Source organism: Chenopodium album, chromosome 12, assembly GCF_948465745.1.
Source record: "Chenopodium album chromosome 12, dcCheAlbu1.1, whole genome shotgun sequence".
NCBI lineage: Eukaryota > Viridiplantae > Streptophyta > Magnoliopsida > Caryophyllales > Amaranthaceae > Chenopodium > Chenopodium album.
This window is the reverse complement of record NC_137845.1, coordinates 40,981,374-40,998,865: the sequence shown is the minus strand read 5'-3', so window position 1 is coordinate 40,998,865 and position 17,492 is coordinate 40,981,374. Positions and strand designations below refer to the sequence as shown.

The window sequence follows — 17,492 nt, the reverse complement described above, 5'->3', positions numbered from 1 at the left end:
AACCAACAAAATTTGTATCAATACAAAGACACATCTTAGTAATTTTATGTCGGTTTTAGATCATGAATGGCCGGGTAATTCTTAGCTTAATTTTTCAAATCCATGTTTAAATTTATATTTGTAAGTATTACTTACAATGTGTTTATTTGGGATACGTAATGATTGTATGTATATGTTTTATTTACTGTTTTTATTTTCACATGCAAATCCAAATATTTAATTTAATTCAAGAATTAAATTCGACCAAAATTAAAGTAATTGAAATCAACGTACGAGTTTCTATCCTGTTTGAACGAGAAGGTATTTTTATAAATTTTATACATAAATTAAATTTTTTCATAGACCTCTAATTTGTGATTTAGGTGGCTCAATCATGTTATTAAGTTAACATTACCTTATTTTTAATTACAGGGTGATTACGTTCATGCCTCAATTAAAACCAACTTTGTTCAACACTTTGGTCTGAATAAAGGAAAAGTTTACTCCGTAAGATACTTTTCAGTAGTTCTAATAAGAAGCAATATCGCATTGTCAATGACAACAAAATAATATTTCAATTTTACAGAATATTGATGTTCTAGAAATTAGGGACAATGAAAAGATTCCAATGCATATATTTGATTTTATACAATTACAATTATAAAATTATTTTCGCAACAATTATGTGAATGAAGTTAATGATTCTATCGAAATAGAAAATAAATGGTATATATGTTTTTAATTATTTTAAAATTATAATACTTTACATATATATTTATAATTTATGTGTAACTAAGAATTTTTGTTACATTTGTTTATGTGTATATTTTTTAATGTTCTTATCAAAATGTTTATTAGGGGAAACAGAGTTTAAATTAAGCTTCGGATTGGAAAAACTTTTTTGTTGATTAAAACTTTTATTTATATAATTTGGTCTACGAAAAACAATGTTTATGGATGATATATTTATCCTAATATTTTATGGATGAGATACCATATTTATGATTTATTTATTAATTATAAATACAGTTTTCACAAAACTATCACCAATGAATAATAAAAACTATTATTTTCTAACAAGCAAATTAATCAAAATATTATATGGTTTAATTAAGAATATTACCTTTTCGTGAGATAAATAATAAAAACTATCCTTTTCTAACAAGAAAATTAATCGAAATATTATATGGTTTAATTAAAAATATTATCTTTTTATGAGATTTAAGTACTCCGTAAAAAATAAATGAATAAATAAAAAATAAAAAAAAAATCCGTGCATCGCACGGGCTTTCATCTGGTAGGCTTTTAATTTAGGGACGGAGGGAGTATTATTGTAGCCATTGCAAAATTGTCCTAATTAAATAAAAGATTACTAAAGATAATATCTTTCTTAGTCAAAGATATTATACCCACATGATTTGATAATGTTCCATTTCAGAGGATTATATCAAGTTCATGTTTCTTCAACCGAGTCTCCGAAAGAAACACCAATTGGGGGCTCTCTAGAAAAACAATGCGTTTCAAATTATTGACTGTAGAGATGCTCCCCAGGCCTCTACAACTCCATGAGAGGATATAACTCATTTTAGAGGATTATATAAATTAACAGATAATCTTGATATTATCTTTCATATAAAGTAGGTTGAATGAAAAGGAAATTGAAAGAGGGGAAGAAAAAAATAGAGAGAGAAACAATCGATACTTCAAAGAGGGGTAAGTAATACGTTGGCTTCTTGAACATCTGTCCGTTACATTTTATGGGTTTTCGTTGTACAACTTAACCATTAGTAATTTTAGTTTTGTATTAGTCAAAATAATGAATGGTTGGTATAAGAAAATGCATATTGAAATTAATTTAATTAAATTCGACATGGTAATGTTTTTTTCATATACAACGTAGTAAAGTATATTTTTAGCATTTTAGAAATATTGCAACATAGATGGAGGGGAGGCATATGCAAATTAAGAACGTGGATACAAAGTAAGAGTGACCAAAAATCATGTGAAATACTAAAAAAAAACTACATATTATTGAACAAGAAGGTGGTGCCTGTGTGTGTTGCAGCTGATGTGTGTCTGGGTTGATGCTAATTTCCTGATATTTTCTTATTTTGTCTTTTTGTTCTGTAAGTTGTCATGTGATTGCATCTTTTGTCTGTAGTTCCCTAGGATGATTCTAGTTGACAGTTGTCATGTTTTGTAAGGACAATGAGTCCATATAAATTTGAAGGAAGCCTTGTGAGAAGGGCAGAATGAATGAAAGAAATACCCTAGAATATGGGAAAATTCCTCTGCAAACATAGTCGTTTTATTGCTAAGTTATTTTTTGTAATTATGGTATCAGAGCCATAGGCTCAATTTCGCCTAAAAATCCTATCTTTCTTCGTTTTTCATATCATTCAAACACAGATTTAGTAGAACCTATAATTAGATTCAAGAAAGTTTTTGTCTTTAAAGAAAATGGTAACAACCATAGATGCTACTAGTCCACTATACTTACATCCTTCATATGGGAATAATTTCCAATCCATAAACAAGCTCCAAGGCTCTTCCAACTTCATGTCATGGAAGAGGTCTATGGAGATAGCTCTGGCATCTAGAAGGAAGTTCGGGTTTGTGACTGGAACTCTGGTGAAGGATAGCTCAGACAATGTGAAGGCTAAGGCATGGTATACATGTAATAATATGATAATTGACAGGCTAAAGTCGTATCACATAATAAAAAATAATTCCTAAGTCCTCTAGCTAAAACAGATAGGGAAGTAGGGTCAGATCCACAGGGAAACAAGTCTTTCTATTCCTAATTAATTAAAACAATCTAAATTATTAAGTAACCAAATTATTTATATGATGAATTAAACTAAGGAGAGTATAAGTAGGAAGAAATCAATAAATAAAACACTAGGGTACAAGTTCACCTATAAAAAATCTTTCAGGGTAAAACATAATAATAAATCACCAATGCAATAATTAATCAGATTATAAAGGGCTTTCACTATGTATTACAATCACAGATTAATCTATTGGTATTAAATCGCATCTCTCGAATCTTGACTTTACCATTTATAAATTAATCTGCCTATTGAACTAAGCCTAAACATCAATTCTCATCTCTCATCTCTCGAATCTCGAATCAATATTGCATAACTCATACAATTAAACCAGGCCTAATTTAATTGCATAGCATTAAATCAATCAATAGGAAATTTATCAAGCATTGATAATCAACAATAATTAATTACCCCTTCATATTATTTATGGATCCCCACAATTGATGAGTGCCATTTATGGCACTCATTTGATGAGTATTTAGGTTGTTTTTACCTTATTTTCATATCTTTCTTTCTTAATAAATGACTTGTTTAATGCATTTTTTCCTTAGTTTCCCTTTTCTCTCTTATTTTGTGTTTTTATGGTTTTTCTAGTGTTTTCTCCTTTATTTCCTCTCTTTTTGTTGTTGTAGGTATTGTACGAGGTTCAGGTCTTGATATTGGTGGTTTTCTAAGTTGGAAGATGCATTTGGAGCAAGCTTATAGCATTGGGAAAGCTCAAGATGCAAGAAAGTGGATGCTTCAAGTTCTAGCTCTTGCGCTCTCAAGCCGCACTCTCATGAAATCACGGTGTTGAACCTACCGTCAAATCCATTTGAATCTGCCATGTTTAGTGACTGTCATGAAGACCTTGCGAGCGCACAAGAAGTCTAATTAGTGAGCGCACAAAGTTACGAAGCGTCGAAGAAACCCAGAAGAGCACGAGCGCGCAACCAACGAGCGCGGGCGCGCACCCCTGCCCGCGTGGGCGCTCCTCTCTGGTTTCCAGTTTCGCTCAAGTTCATTTCCGCACCTCTTATAAATACCTACTTTTAACCCGATTTTTAAGAGATGTGGGTTTTGTTTGGGTGGGTTGTGGGTTACGGAGGATGGAGGTGTGGGGTGGTGGGTGGGTTACGGTTTGGGTGGAGATGTAGGTTTTTTTTGGGTGAGTTGTGGGTTACGGAGGGTGGAGGTTTGAGGTGTGGGGAGATGCAGAGATCTGGTTTAGGTGGGTTGTGGGTTTTGTTTGGGTGGGTTATGGGTTACGAAGGGTGGAGGTGTACGGTGGTGGCTGGGTACGGGTGGGTGGGTTAGGATTAGGGGCGGGTTAAGGGTTCTGTGGCTGGGTACGGGTATGTTGGTGGTGGCTGGTGGTGTGTTTTTGTTTGTTATCAATTTTTTTGTTAATTTATTTTTTTTGTTGAAAATCAGAAATTGTAATATTACTACAATTAATTAATAAAAATATTAATGTTTTTACATATGTTTTGATTGTGTATCAATTTAAGTGAAAAAAACCAAAAAAAAAATTATTTCAATACCCGTAATGGGCGGCGGTTTGGCGCCAAAACCGCTGTCCTTTCACTATAATTGGCAAGCGGTTTTGAACCGCTTGCCATTTTAAAGACCAATGGCAAGCCCCCTAAGGATATGCGGTTCAAAACCGCATCCCATTAGGGGGTTTGAACAGCTTGCTGTAGACACCCAAATGTGTCTCTCCAAAACCAAACCCAGTGATGAATACCTTTTGCGATGAATGATTATCGAATGAGGTGAAAGCGTGAAAAGTCCAGTGTTGCGGTTGGTTTTTATTAAACTCTTTCTTTCTGTTTTCGAAAAACAACTCTATCTTATGAAAACAGCCAATCTAGTTTAATTTAGTCCACGAGAAGGGTCCAATAATAGTGTAGTTGGATGGGGCTTGCAAAGAGCTTTCCAACGATATATTATAAGCCCAATTCCGATAAATAATGAGTAAGTTATGGCCAAAATACTAAACTGGGTCCGGTTTGATCTTTACATGCGGCCCAATGATCTAGGGGAGGGCCCAATGTTAATTATTATTCCTAAAGTTATTAGAATTGAATATAGGCTTCTAGAATTCTCTAGAGGGTTCTCTTTAATCCTAATAGAATTAGAATTAATAATTATATTTTGATAAAGTTTTATTTAGAATAAAATATTATTTTATGAAAAATACGATTTCAGTTTTCATACGGACTTTACAAATCGATTTTGATTCATATGTGGACTCCGTGTAGAAAGCGCGTAGAAATCCAGGCTGTCGCCACGCGACAGACCCTATCACCAAGCGACAGACCCTGTCGCCTGGCGACAAGGTCGGTTTTGCAGCGACAGAGTGGAGTTTTATTCCTTATCAAATTGTACTTATTTCCAGACTGTTTTCTTATATATGGGGTCCTGAACCTCTGTTTTTATTCATCTACAATCTACAATCTACAATCAACAATTATCATCTCTCTCAAAAGCTAGAAGCTTTCTCTCTCTATTCTTTTTCTAAACCTTTCCCCTTACAAAATTCCGTATTCACGAGATTTAGAAACACCTACCCAAGTTCGAAGTTGCCTTCGCCCTAGACGTGAAAGGTTATAATTTCTGAGGGTTTGGTCCCTAATCTCTATTTCAATTATTTGATTTGATTGTTTGATTTTATATTTTCCTTGAAGTTACTAACGCGTGTATTTTATTATTAAAAAGAGGCACGAGGCATCAAAGTATGTAATCTTATTGCTCTATTCTTGTAGAAAGCATGTTTAAATTTGTTTAATTCCTAGTATCATGTTAGGATGTTATTATTGCTTTCTAATAGCATGTTTAGGGTGCCTTTTACTCTTTTCTAATATCATGTTAGTATCATGTTAGGGATAAAGCTTTGATTTTTATTGTTTAGTGACATGCTAGGATTAGTTATTAATCTTGTTAGTATCATGCCTAGGATCTTGCTATTATATTTAAACTTTATTATTATGCTTTATTATGATTATGATTATTATTATGATTATTATGTTGCTTTATGCTTATTTATTGTTATTGCTTGATCACGCCTTTTATGCATGCCTAAAGGGAATTTGTACTTGTAATCACGCTTAATAAGTTAATTAATAATCTTGTTTAGGGATAATATGGTTATAATTCAAGTGATCGCCAATAATAGTTTTGCTTGTGTATTAAATTCAACCAACATAGATAAACAGGTTTAGGTTTAACCTAATGTTTGCATGCTAGTCAGAAAGCGCACATGAATACGAGAAGAATAAAGTAGAGGCCTATTTAGGGCAGGTTCAATCTCTTTTAGGTTGGATTTGTACCTTCATCCCCGAACCCTTTTTGGTTCAAGACCTTTTGGAGTTGACGATCTCCTGGATCGTTAAAGGGTGTAATCTTCACCTTGTGAACGGTTTACAAGTTCCTAAAACTTGTTGGCGACTCTTTTGCTCTAGCTTCTTCCCTTTGGACGCCACCATACTTAAGTGTATGATCACAGTGGGGTTCAAGTTTGGGGTTAATGGCTTGAAATATTCCCTACACTTGCCATTACGTTTTTTCTACTAGTGTATTGGTGATGTGAGGCATGGTGGTGAGGAAGAGTTCATTTGTGAGACCATTACCCCTATTCCCTCTTCTCATATCCCTTTTTCAAGGAAATTTAACCATATCCCTTACGATCCTATATCCCTCCCTTCCTTTGTTAATGAGCCTATTCGAGACCCCTTCTTCTATGATGATTTACGTGTCCCTCATTCGTCTATCATTGAGGAAAAGGGTGATTTTGCCACCCAAAAATGTCTTGAGGAGAGTTTGCCTTATTTTTCTTTTTCTTCTTCTTCTTTTTCTTATTTTGTTGAATTTTCCTTTGATTATTCTTCTTTCTCTTGGCATCTCTCTCCTCATAGGTGTGCACTAAGCTTGTTGCATGCCTTTATTTTGTCATGTGCATACTTACTTTCATATGAAATGTGTAGTTGTGCATTTGACAAGCTCTTGCGTTCGTTGAAATATTATTAACTAGAGTGGTCAAGCTTGGACCTAAAGCAAGCCTTTCTCGAAAAGTAACCCGTATTTTATTGCTTTCATTTTCTTTTCTTTTTAGAATAGATTTTCTCTCATGGAAATGTTTAAGTGCCTTTTGCTAGGTACATGACTTGACATACTTTGGTGCATTGGTTTGAATCAAGATTCAAGGAAGTATGACTCCACATTTGCTAGCATATGGAAAGCAAGATTCAATTCTAGAGGAAAGTGGTTTTGAAAGGTTTAATTTGGTCATTTGCGAGTAGTTACACCCACCTAAATCCGGTAATATCTTTCCTTGCTCTTCTTGTAATGGTTGGTGACTTGTTGGACATGTGTTGGTCTTGTTGGTTTGATTTCTTTCTCTTCCCCTCCCATGGATTATGTGATTTATGATTTGAGTGTATTGTCTCATTCAAGCTTGGGGGAGGGTATTTTATCATGTTTGGTGGGATTTTGATTCATATATGCCATACACGATTGAATATGCATTTCCATGTTCTTTATTTTGAAAAACTCTAAAAAAAAAATTTGTTTCTATCAAGGCAAATTTGCAATGTGTTTTGTTTTGTTCTTACTTTGGAACATAATACTTTTGGACTTGTATATTTGAATTTTTTTCTTCTTAAATGGTAACGGTGTCCAAGGTTGATGAGTGTCATTTATGGCACTCATTTAGCCTCTTTTAGGATATTTTTAATTGCTTTTATAGCTCTTTTTATCTCTTTTTCTTTAGTTTTACATGTCATTTCTCTAGTTTGTGTTTTCCTTAGTTGTTTTGCTCGTTTTCTTGCATTTCATAGTTTATTTCCCCTTTTCTCTTTTATTTGTTTGCTTTTCTTTGATTTCAGGAGATTGGTGATGTCCAAGGATCTCCATGGCTCTTTCTCGGGATCCATAAGGCTCAAGATGCAAGCCGTTCTCTTCCATTGAAGCTCAAGTTTTGAGGTTTGCAAGCTCCAAGTCTTCTAGGCCGCGCTCTCAAGCTGCATGGACATCAAAAGTGGTGTTGACCCCACCATGGGAGCCCTTGGAAACTGCCACCCCCAATGTTCATCAAATGGAGAGCACGGAGGCATTGAAAGACGCACGAGAGAGGCTGTCGTGCTCCCATGCACGAGCGCGTAAGACAGGGTTGCGGGCGCGGGCGCGCACGAGCGAGGTGCGGACGCGCAGCCCTGGTCCCCTTTCCGTACCAATTTCTTCGCGGCCGCGCATTATGAGGAGAGGGCACGCCTATACGGGTTCTTTTTTGACGTCTAACTAACTTCTCTTTTGTTAGTTTTTACTATATATAGATTTTCTTCCTTTTAGAGAGAGAATTAAGTAAGAATTGTATTAGAAATTGAATAGAACAGATTTTTAGAGAGAGAAGCTCAAGATTTTAGGATACTTTTGTTCTAGATTTTAGAGAGAAACACTTGGTAGTTGATGATTGCTACATTTGATCTTCATTCTCTTTGATATTTATCAAAGTTTTGTAAGAATTCCTTCCTCTTAAATGCAATTTTAGTGTTTAATCTTTTATATATTATTGAGTTTCTAGTTAGTTGATTGATTTGATTGTTGATATTTTGATTACAATCTTGATGATGAAATTGATGATTTGTTTAGTTTTGCTTTTCAATTCTACAATGTGTAGTGAGTAGATCTTTTGCTAGGGATGTGGTGAAGCATGTATGAATGATAGACTAATTCTAATTTGGGGATTTTGATTGATTTTATATTATGATTAAATTGGTTGATGGAATTTGTGCATGTGTTTGATTTGTTGAGGAGTAGATAACCTTGATTATTAAGCTAGATTGCATTGTAGTTTTCATTGATACGATACCTTGATTTGAAAGCTACTTTTATCCATTGAACTTGTCTCGTGATTTTCCTTTGATAGTCAGAGACCACTAGTTTGACACCTAGTTAATAGCTTTTCAAGTGATTTTGATTGCAAATACTATTTTCTCTTGTATTATTCGATTGATCAAATTCCCGTCAAATTAGTTTGTTTATTGTGAATGCATGTGGATCCTAATTCCCTAGTATCTTGATATTGATTTCTATTCTTAGAATTGTTGTGTTGATTTACTTTTGTTTTACCAAACCGACTATTAAATCTTCGGAATAGCTTAACTTAAGACCATAGCATTTGCCTCCATTCCTTTGGGTTTGACTCGGACTTACCCCTATACTAGGAGTAAGTTTGGTTATAAATTTTGTTTGATCTAGGGGAGTTTTAGAATCCAACGACCTACAATTTCCATCCGTCAAAATGGCGCCGTTGCCGAGGATTGGCATGGTTACTTGTTATAGTTGATTGAGTCTATTCCATCTTACTTGAAAAATACAAAAAGATTTTGCTTCTTTTAGGCTACATTTGTAGCTGTGCTATTAATATTTTCCTTTGAGATTTGTATGCGTAGGGCACGAGATCGAATTTTAGTGCACTTTGATCCGAAAATTGAGAGGACCATAACAAATATAAGGGTTGCTAATCGTTCCTTAAGCTCAAGTCCCTCAAGAGAGGAAGACCATTAAGAAGAAGAAGAACGAGAAGCATGGGTGCTAATATGAGAGTAAAATTGAAGGAGTTGGGAACTCCGGGAGCCTGTAGGTTTGAAAGCGGAATTGCTCCTCCCATGACACCATCAAATGACTATGAGATTAGAGCGGCGATGATTACATTGATAAAAAGGCGTCAATTTAGTGGAGCCAAGCATGAAAGTCCCCTCAACCATCTCAAAGAATTTGAGAAGTATTGCAATACCATTAAGGTGAATGGGGTTACTTAAGAGTTCATTCGACTTAAACTTTTCCCTTTTTCTCTCATTGCACGTGCTCTGGAGTGGTTGGACAAAGAGGTGAAACCAAACTCTTTGAGGGCATGGGATGAAGTGACAAAAGAGTTTCTATCTCATTTCTAACCACAAAAGAAGACGGCCGAAGCAAGGACGCTCATTCAAAGCTTAAAGCAAAAGGAGAATGAGAGCTTATATGAGGCATGGGAAAGGTATAAGGAGTATCAAAGAGAGTGCCCACATCATGGGATTCTGATGAGTGACATTTTATGTCGCTCCTAGGATAGTGTTTATGCCTTGTTTTAGCTTGTCTTAGGGTGTTCTGCAGTTGTTTTGTTCAAATAATGCGTGCATACATGTCTCGATGTATTTTTAATGAAATCGCGTATATTGTTGAATGCTTGCCTTCATTGCGTGTTTGCACCGTTCCCTATACCTTATTGCTTTCCTTGGTGTTTGTGCTTAGGTATTTGAAGTCTTGGATTGCAAAGAAGAAGCCAAGGAAGCATGAGAGAAGAATCGAAGAAAGCAAGGTGCAAGGGCGCGAATAATGTGCGGGCGCGCAGCCCTGTGAGAACCCGCGCAAAATTGGCGAAATCGCAGAATCGAGGAAGAAAGTTTTGCGCGGCCTGTGCGCGACATGTGCGCGGGCGCACACCCACACCGCGCCGGCGCACAGCTACGGTGCGCGGGCGCGCATCCAGCAGCACGGGCGCACACACCCAAGCACAAGCCGCGCAACCCATAAATGCGCGGGCGCGCAGCTACATTGCGCGGGCGCGCAGGCCGCTGCGAGGGAGCGCAGGCCACTGCGAGGGCGCACAGACCGCTGCGAGGGCGCACACGCGGGCGCACAGATCCTTGCGTGGGCGCACAGCGGGTCCTGTTCAGCGTTTTTGCGCGATTCTTTATATATTGCGGGGCTTGTTTTGTACGGGAGAACTTCATTCCTTTAGATCTTTTTTCCCTTGTTTTAGGAGAGCTTCTCTCTCTAGGTTTAGCTTAGGATTAGAGTAGTTTAGAGAGAGAAAGTGAGGGTTTCACCATTGTTGAGCTTGGATTTTGAAGAAGAAGATTGATCATCTTGTTTGTAGACTTTCATCTTCAATCAATGAGAATCTCTAACTTTCTCTCCTCTATTTTATTTGCTTTCTTTTGACTATTGTTTTTGTTGTTGGTATTGCTTGTTAATCATGTTGATTCTTGATTATTTGTTGATTAATCTTGTTATTATCATAATTAGTGAGTAATTTCCCTATTAAGGGGATGGTTGTGGTGTAGTTGGATCTTGAGCATGTTCTAGGTTTAGAATTGATTTATTTGTGATTAAAGTCTTTATATGCTTGATATTCTTCAATCTCCTTGCAAAATGCATGTTGTTAGTTGATTGGGAGTGAATCTTTGCTAACATGAAACGGAAGTTGACTTAGTTAAGGTTCATTATTATCGATTGTTATTTGATAGTACCTCCTAGTATATGGTTCTAATGTGGAAGCATAGAGGCTATGTTAGGAGAAGCCAATGAACCCCGGAAGGTGGCTAGGTTGGACCTTACTTCGATATTTGAGCATGTTTAGTTCATAATTAATTCAACTTCTATGCCTTTGTTTATGTTCAAGTGAATGCTATACCCAAACCATTTCCCTTAATGTTTTATTTCTTGTTTTAGCATATTTAGACTTTAGTTTATTTATCTCCTATTCCGGACTAGCTTAATTGTCGATAACATTTGGTGGTGTTTATCCGTTCTCTGTGGTTCGACCCCTATGCTTGCCTTATACTCGTATTAGGTTTGTTTAGGTTGTATAAATTGTATTTGATCTAGGGATAGACAATTGACGACGCGTTTATTCCTTTGTCAAATTGGCGCCGTTGCCGGGGAACGGCTTCCATTACCGTTGTGTTATCTTATTGAGACTAGTCCATTGTATATACTTTTCCTTTGATTTATTTTTGTTCTCTTTGTTTTGTTTTTGTTGTTGAAAAATGGCACGTTTTTCTTTTCCTCAATATGATGGTGAGCCTTTTTATGTCTATTTCCATAGACTTGTAGAGTTTTTGAACTATAATGGTTGTAATCCTTGTGAAGCTTGTGAGATTTGTTATTATGGCATGAATGAACAAACGAGATATGAAGTTAAAAGTAGGTTTAATGGTGAATTCCAAGCATTAACGGTTCATAGTGCTTGGAGCTTTTTTGTACGGTTCGCTAAGGATGTACGCAATAGGGCATGTAATGTTGCTACTTTTGATTCTCAATGTGATAATAGTTTTATTTGTGGCATGAATCCCCATGATTTGTCTTGTGATCCTATATGTGAACCTAGTACAAGTGATTCCAACTCTTTTTCTCCTATTGTTGATGATGAATCTCATTTGCTTGATTATGCCCCCTCTCCCCAATATGATGATGCTCATGTTTATAATGTGAATGATCCTCCCTCCTCATTTTCTTGTTCTTACATGGCTCCAAATGATTTCCCTTATGCTTCTAATGAATCCTTTTATGAGGGTAATTCTATGGAAAATTTGAAGGAAGAGAAGATAATGAAGATAATAGAGATGATGGAGAGGTATAACGAGATGAGGGAAGTTGAGAATAGGGAGGTGGAAGCTAGAATGAAGATGCTTGAGAGCTAAATTCTCCAATTAGCCAACTCTCAAGAAAATGCCCTTCCTTTTTCTTCTCTTCCCCATATGAGTGAGGATCCCATTAGAGAGCATTCGAGTGATGGTGAAGGAGTAGAGAATGAAGAGAGTGTTGATTTTGAAAATCCTAATCCTCTTTCCCATCTTGATGAGTCTCAAGTGTATGTTTGTGACCCTTCATTCTACGAGTATATAGACTCTTTTGAGGTAATGTCCCACATATTTTTCGAGAGTCATATGAGGACTTATAGATTATTGGATGATTTCATCGAGAACGCTTCTTGGGATTTAGATGAGTTTGAGATGAATCTACCTCCATTCATGCACGATTTTGGGACCTTAGGTTTTGAGATAGTTAAAGGAAAGGTTGTCTATTGTGGTGAAAAGGAGGATAAGGTTGATTCCCTTGGAGTTTTTGAGCTTGAGGGAGGTGTAGATCGTGAGTGCCCTTCGTTTGAGGACTCTATGATTGATTTTCATGCCCTCATTGGCGATGTGAGGCCTTGTGGTGAGGGAGTAGCTACCCCTTTTCCCGTTTCTCATACCCCTTTTTCTCTAAGGTTTGACCACATCATTCCTTACCCTATTTCTCTCCCTTCCTATCTCAAAGAGCCTATTGGGGAGCCGCCCTCTATGGATGATTTTCATGTCCCTCCTTCCATCATTGTTGAGGATAAGAGGAATTTTGCCAACAAAAAAATTTGTGATGAGGATTTGCCTTTTTCCTTTTCTTTCCATTCTTCTTTTTCTTCTTCTACTTCTTACTTTCTTGAGTTTCCTTTCGATCCTTGTAGACACCCATTTGTGTCTCCCCAAAACCAAACCCAGTGATGAATGCCTTGCACGTTGTGTTATTATCGAATTAGGTGAAAGTGATTCGAAAGTCGAATGTTGCGGTTTAGTTTTAATTAAATTCTTTTCTCTCTGTTTTTGAAAATGACTTTATTTATTTAAAAACGTCCATTTCAGTTTATTTTGGTCCATGATAAGGGTCCAATAATGGTGTAGTTGGATGGGGCTTGAAAAGGTCTTTCCAACGATATATTATAAGCCCGATTCCGATGAATATTGAGGAAGTTATGGCCAAAATACTAAACTGGGCCCAATATTAATTATTATTCCTAAAATTATTAGGATTAATTATAGTTTTCTAGAAGTTTCTAGAAAGTTCCTTTTAATTATAATATTGTTAGATTTAATAATTAATTATCTTTAAAAGATTTTTATTTGGAATAAAATATTGTTTTGTTATCTTAAAAATACATATTTTATCTTCTGTACGGATTCCGTAGATCAAGTTGATTAAAGATCGGATTCCGCGTGAAGAAAAACGCGCTAATACAGGCTGTCGCCAAACGACAAGTCTGTCGCCACGCGACAGACATTGTCGCGTCGCGACAGGGTTAATTCCTGGCGACAGCGTGGAGTTTTATTCTTTATCAAATTCTATGATTTTCCGGATTATTTTCATTATAAATAGCGTCCGAATCCCTGTTTTCAGAAATCATTTACAATCATCAACTCTTTTTCAATTCTCTCTATTCCCTCTCAAGAATTACTTAATTCTTTTCTTTCGCTCTCTATTTCTAAACTAGCTTTTTTCAAATACAATATTCCGCATTCACAAGACTTAGAGTCTCTTAGCCAAGTTCGAAGTTGCCTTCGCCCTAGACGTGCAAGGTTGATAATTTCCGAGGGTTTGGTCCAAAACTAGTCAAAACTTTATTTAATTTAATTCTTTAATAATTCTTTATTATTTTCATTGAAGTTTACTAACTTGTGTATTTTGTTATTAGAAAGAGGTACGAGGCTTCAAAGTAAGTAGATTAGCTTACTCTCTATTTCTTTCACAATGTAGAAAGCATGTTTATTATTGTTTGATTCCTAGTATCATGTTAGGATGCTTTTAATGCTTCCTAGTATCATGTTAGGATGTTTTTAATGCTTTCTAGAATCATGTTTAGGATGCCTTTACTCTTTCTAATATCATGTTAGTACCATGTTAGGTTTAAAGCTTCGATCTTTATTGTTTAGTGACATGCTAGGGGTTTGTTATTAACCTTGTTAGTATCATGCCTAGGATCTTGCTATTATTATTGAGCTTTATTATGCATTATCATGCTATTATCATTACTATTGTTATTTTGTTTATTATCATTATGTTGCTTGATATTTTTTATTGTTATTGCTTGATCACGCCTTTTATGCAGGTTTAAAGGGAATTTGTACTTGAAATCACGCTTAATAAGATAATTAATAATTTGGTTTAGGCTAAAGTGATTTTAACTCAAGTGATCGCCAATAATAGTTTTGTTTGTGCATTAATATTCAACCAACATAGATAAACAGGGTAGGTTTAATATAATGTTTGTATGTTGTTCGAAAAGCGCACATGAATACGAGCAGAACAAAGTAGAGGCCTATTTTATAGGGCGGGTCCTTTATTTTGTAGATTGGATTCGTACCCTCATCCCCGGACCCTGTTTGGTTCAAGACCTTATGGAGTAGTTGATGGTCCTTTTGGATTGTCTTTTGGGTTTACAAGTTCCTAAAACTTGTTGGCGACTCTTTTTGCTCTTTGTCTTTCCCTTTGGAACGCCACCGTACATTAGTGTATGATCACAGTGGGGTTCAAGTTTGGGGTTATCGTAATGCTTGAAATATTCCCTACAGTTTTTGGCGACTCCACTGGGGAGGATTTCTATTTATATTCCTGAAATTTATTTAATTTTGGCAATTATTTAGAATGAGCGGATGAGACTTGAAAAATTCTAAGTATTTCATGTGCGTGATTTGATTAACATTATTGTCATATGCATTAAAAGGTCCTCATGGGAGTACCCCATGAGTCAATCCATAGGAATTTTACACGTACGAAATTTGAGAAATATCTTTCATGACTAGAATCGAAAAGATGATGCGAAATCTGGAAAATTTGAAGAACACAGAAACTTGCCAAGGCATGTAGGAACTAGCGTCTAGAAAACAGGGCTTGTCGCCCGTAAAAAGTTTCTGTCGCCTGGCGACAGTTTTGTCGCTTGGCGACAGGAGCTTTTTTGCGGCGACAGTCCCTGTAGTCTGGCGCCAAGTTCTTCCAATACCGAGCCAGGGGTCTGCCTTCTTGCTTTGACCATTTCTAGTGTTGTTGGCTCGATTTTGCTTATTGATTGAGTTATTTTCTCACTTTTCTGAACCCATATGTGTTCTACATATGGAAATAACCCTCTGGGGGTTCCTGCTTCACCTACCCAATGGAATATCCCACTATCATGTGCAAAGTTCAGATTTGGGTACGTGTAATGTTTGTGAATCCACCAAACCATGGAGTCGAGTTCGATTTCATCTCGCACTCGCGGAATCCTGTCCATTCGCTCCAACCCTCCCGGTAGGCTTGTGTGCAATGCATATGGATTCTTAACCATGGACCTTTTTGACTTAACCCATATCCTCGAACTTTAGAGAACTAGAGCCATGGTTAGGTTGCAAACTCATCTTGTGACTATGTGAACTACTTGTGTATCCTTGCTTGTATATATTATATATGTGTTAACCGTTTGTTTGACTTGTGTTAAAGACTAAATAAATTGACTAATGACTAAAAGGACTTTGTCTAATTAATTAATTAATTAAAGGCTAATAAATCAATCAATTCGACTTAGTACGACTTTAGGCATGTCCATTTAGAGTAAAATTACTGGAAACAGTCCAGATTAATGTTCCAGCAATGGCACAGAAATTTGGACTGTGGCGCTGCAGTTTAGTGTCTGTCGCCTGGCGACAATTTTGTCGTCTGGCGACAGGCTCTAAACAGTGGCGACAGTCCTGTTGTTTTAGCGACAGTCCAGTTTTCTTGCTCGAGTCATCACGACGAGTCTAATTAACAGTCTACTAATCGGTTAATCAATTTATTAATGGTTCAAACCATGTTTAAGTATTTAATTGAGTTTAGGCACTTAAAGTCCAATGGTCATACACTAAGAGTCAAAGACTTTGTTTAATTAATTAATTTGAACTAATAAATAAGCCTAAAATCGAGTCATAGTTCCTTTAAGTCAACCCGGATTTTTATTCCCGTATACTGCACATGCGTCAACTTGTTTTGGTCATAGCCGAAGTTCTAGGAAGAACCACGAGTCGTATAACCTATGGATCTGTAGCCCCGAGTTTTATCTTTAATTAGGCGTTGGTTTCGTCCCAATCAGAGTCACAGATTAAAAGTAATGACTAAAATACCACAGCCTGTCCAGTCTAGTGCACATACGTGAAGTCTTAACTTAGTCTTTGCTTAAGTCTAGTCACATAGTCTAGCCACATGGTCATGACACAAGTCTTAACATTTCACCTACACTCACTAGTCTATAGCACACACTTTGTACAGGTTACCATGACCATGTCTTAGGTTCATGCATGAGTCGATTTTTCCGTCATTTGAGTGGGGGTCCATTCTTTTTCCTATTTCTTCAATATTTCTTCATCTACATCTTCTTCCTATTCTCCACATACTTTCTTTCATATTTCTTCATCTACATCATCTTCCTACTCTCTACATTCTTTCCCCATGCATATCATTCCCTTCATTCTTCCATGATCTTTCTCCACCTATGCATGTTGAATTGAGTTCGAGTCATGTGATTAACAATAATAATAATAAAAAAAGGAGTAATGATGAGACAAAACACAAGGCAAGATTCTCACTAAGATTCTCACTAAGATGATGAGATAAAAAAAAACGCCGAATTAAGCACAAGGTATACCAATGATTTGAGGCACCCCTTGTAGCCATGTCATATCATCTTCACCCTTTAAATATATAATCCTTTTCTTGATAAACCACTTTGAGCCTCGTCTAACGATAGACCTTTCATTTTTCAACCCACATCTACTTAACCTTGGGATGGGATGGTGTGTAACTTATGCAAGTTCCAAATATGAAGCTTGAGTGATCTCAAAAGAGTAAAATAAAAATAAAAAAATATAATAAAAGTGTACAAAAGGGCAAGTGTTCCAATGTCTATGATATAAAAATATCTTTGATAAGAATATGTCTCAGATTGCGTCTCTTATCGAGTGCTCGGTACCGTGCCTGAGAAACATGAATGCCAAGTGAGTGATAGACCGCATGATCGAGATTGCTCACACTTATAAAAAAAAATGCGAATATGAAAAATGCAAAAGCGAAGAAAGAAAAGAGCAAAAAAAAAAAAAAAAAAAAAAAAAAAAAAAAAAA

The 17,492-nt window shown here is 36.1% G+C and overlaps 1 pseudogene; it reads right to left on the bottom strand.

The window, feature by feature from the left end:
* Positions 1 to 9,769: 9,769 nt before the first annotated feature.
* On the bottom strand, positions 9,770 to 9,867 carry LOC145573419 (small nucleolar RNA R71; annotated as a pseudogene).
* Positions 9,868 to 17,492: the final 7,625 nt, after the last annotated feature.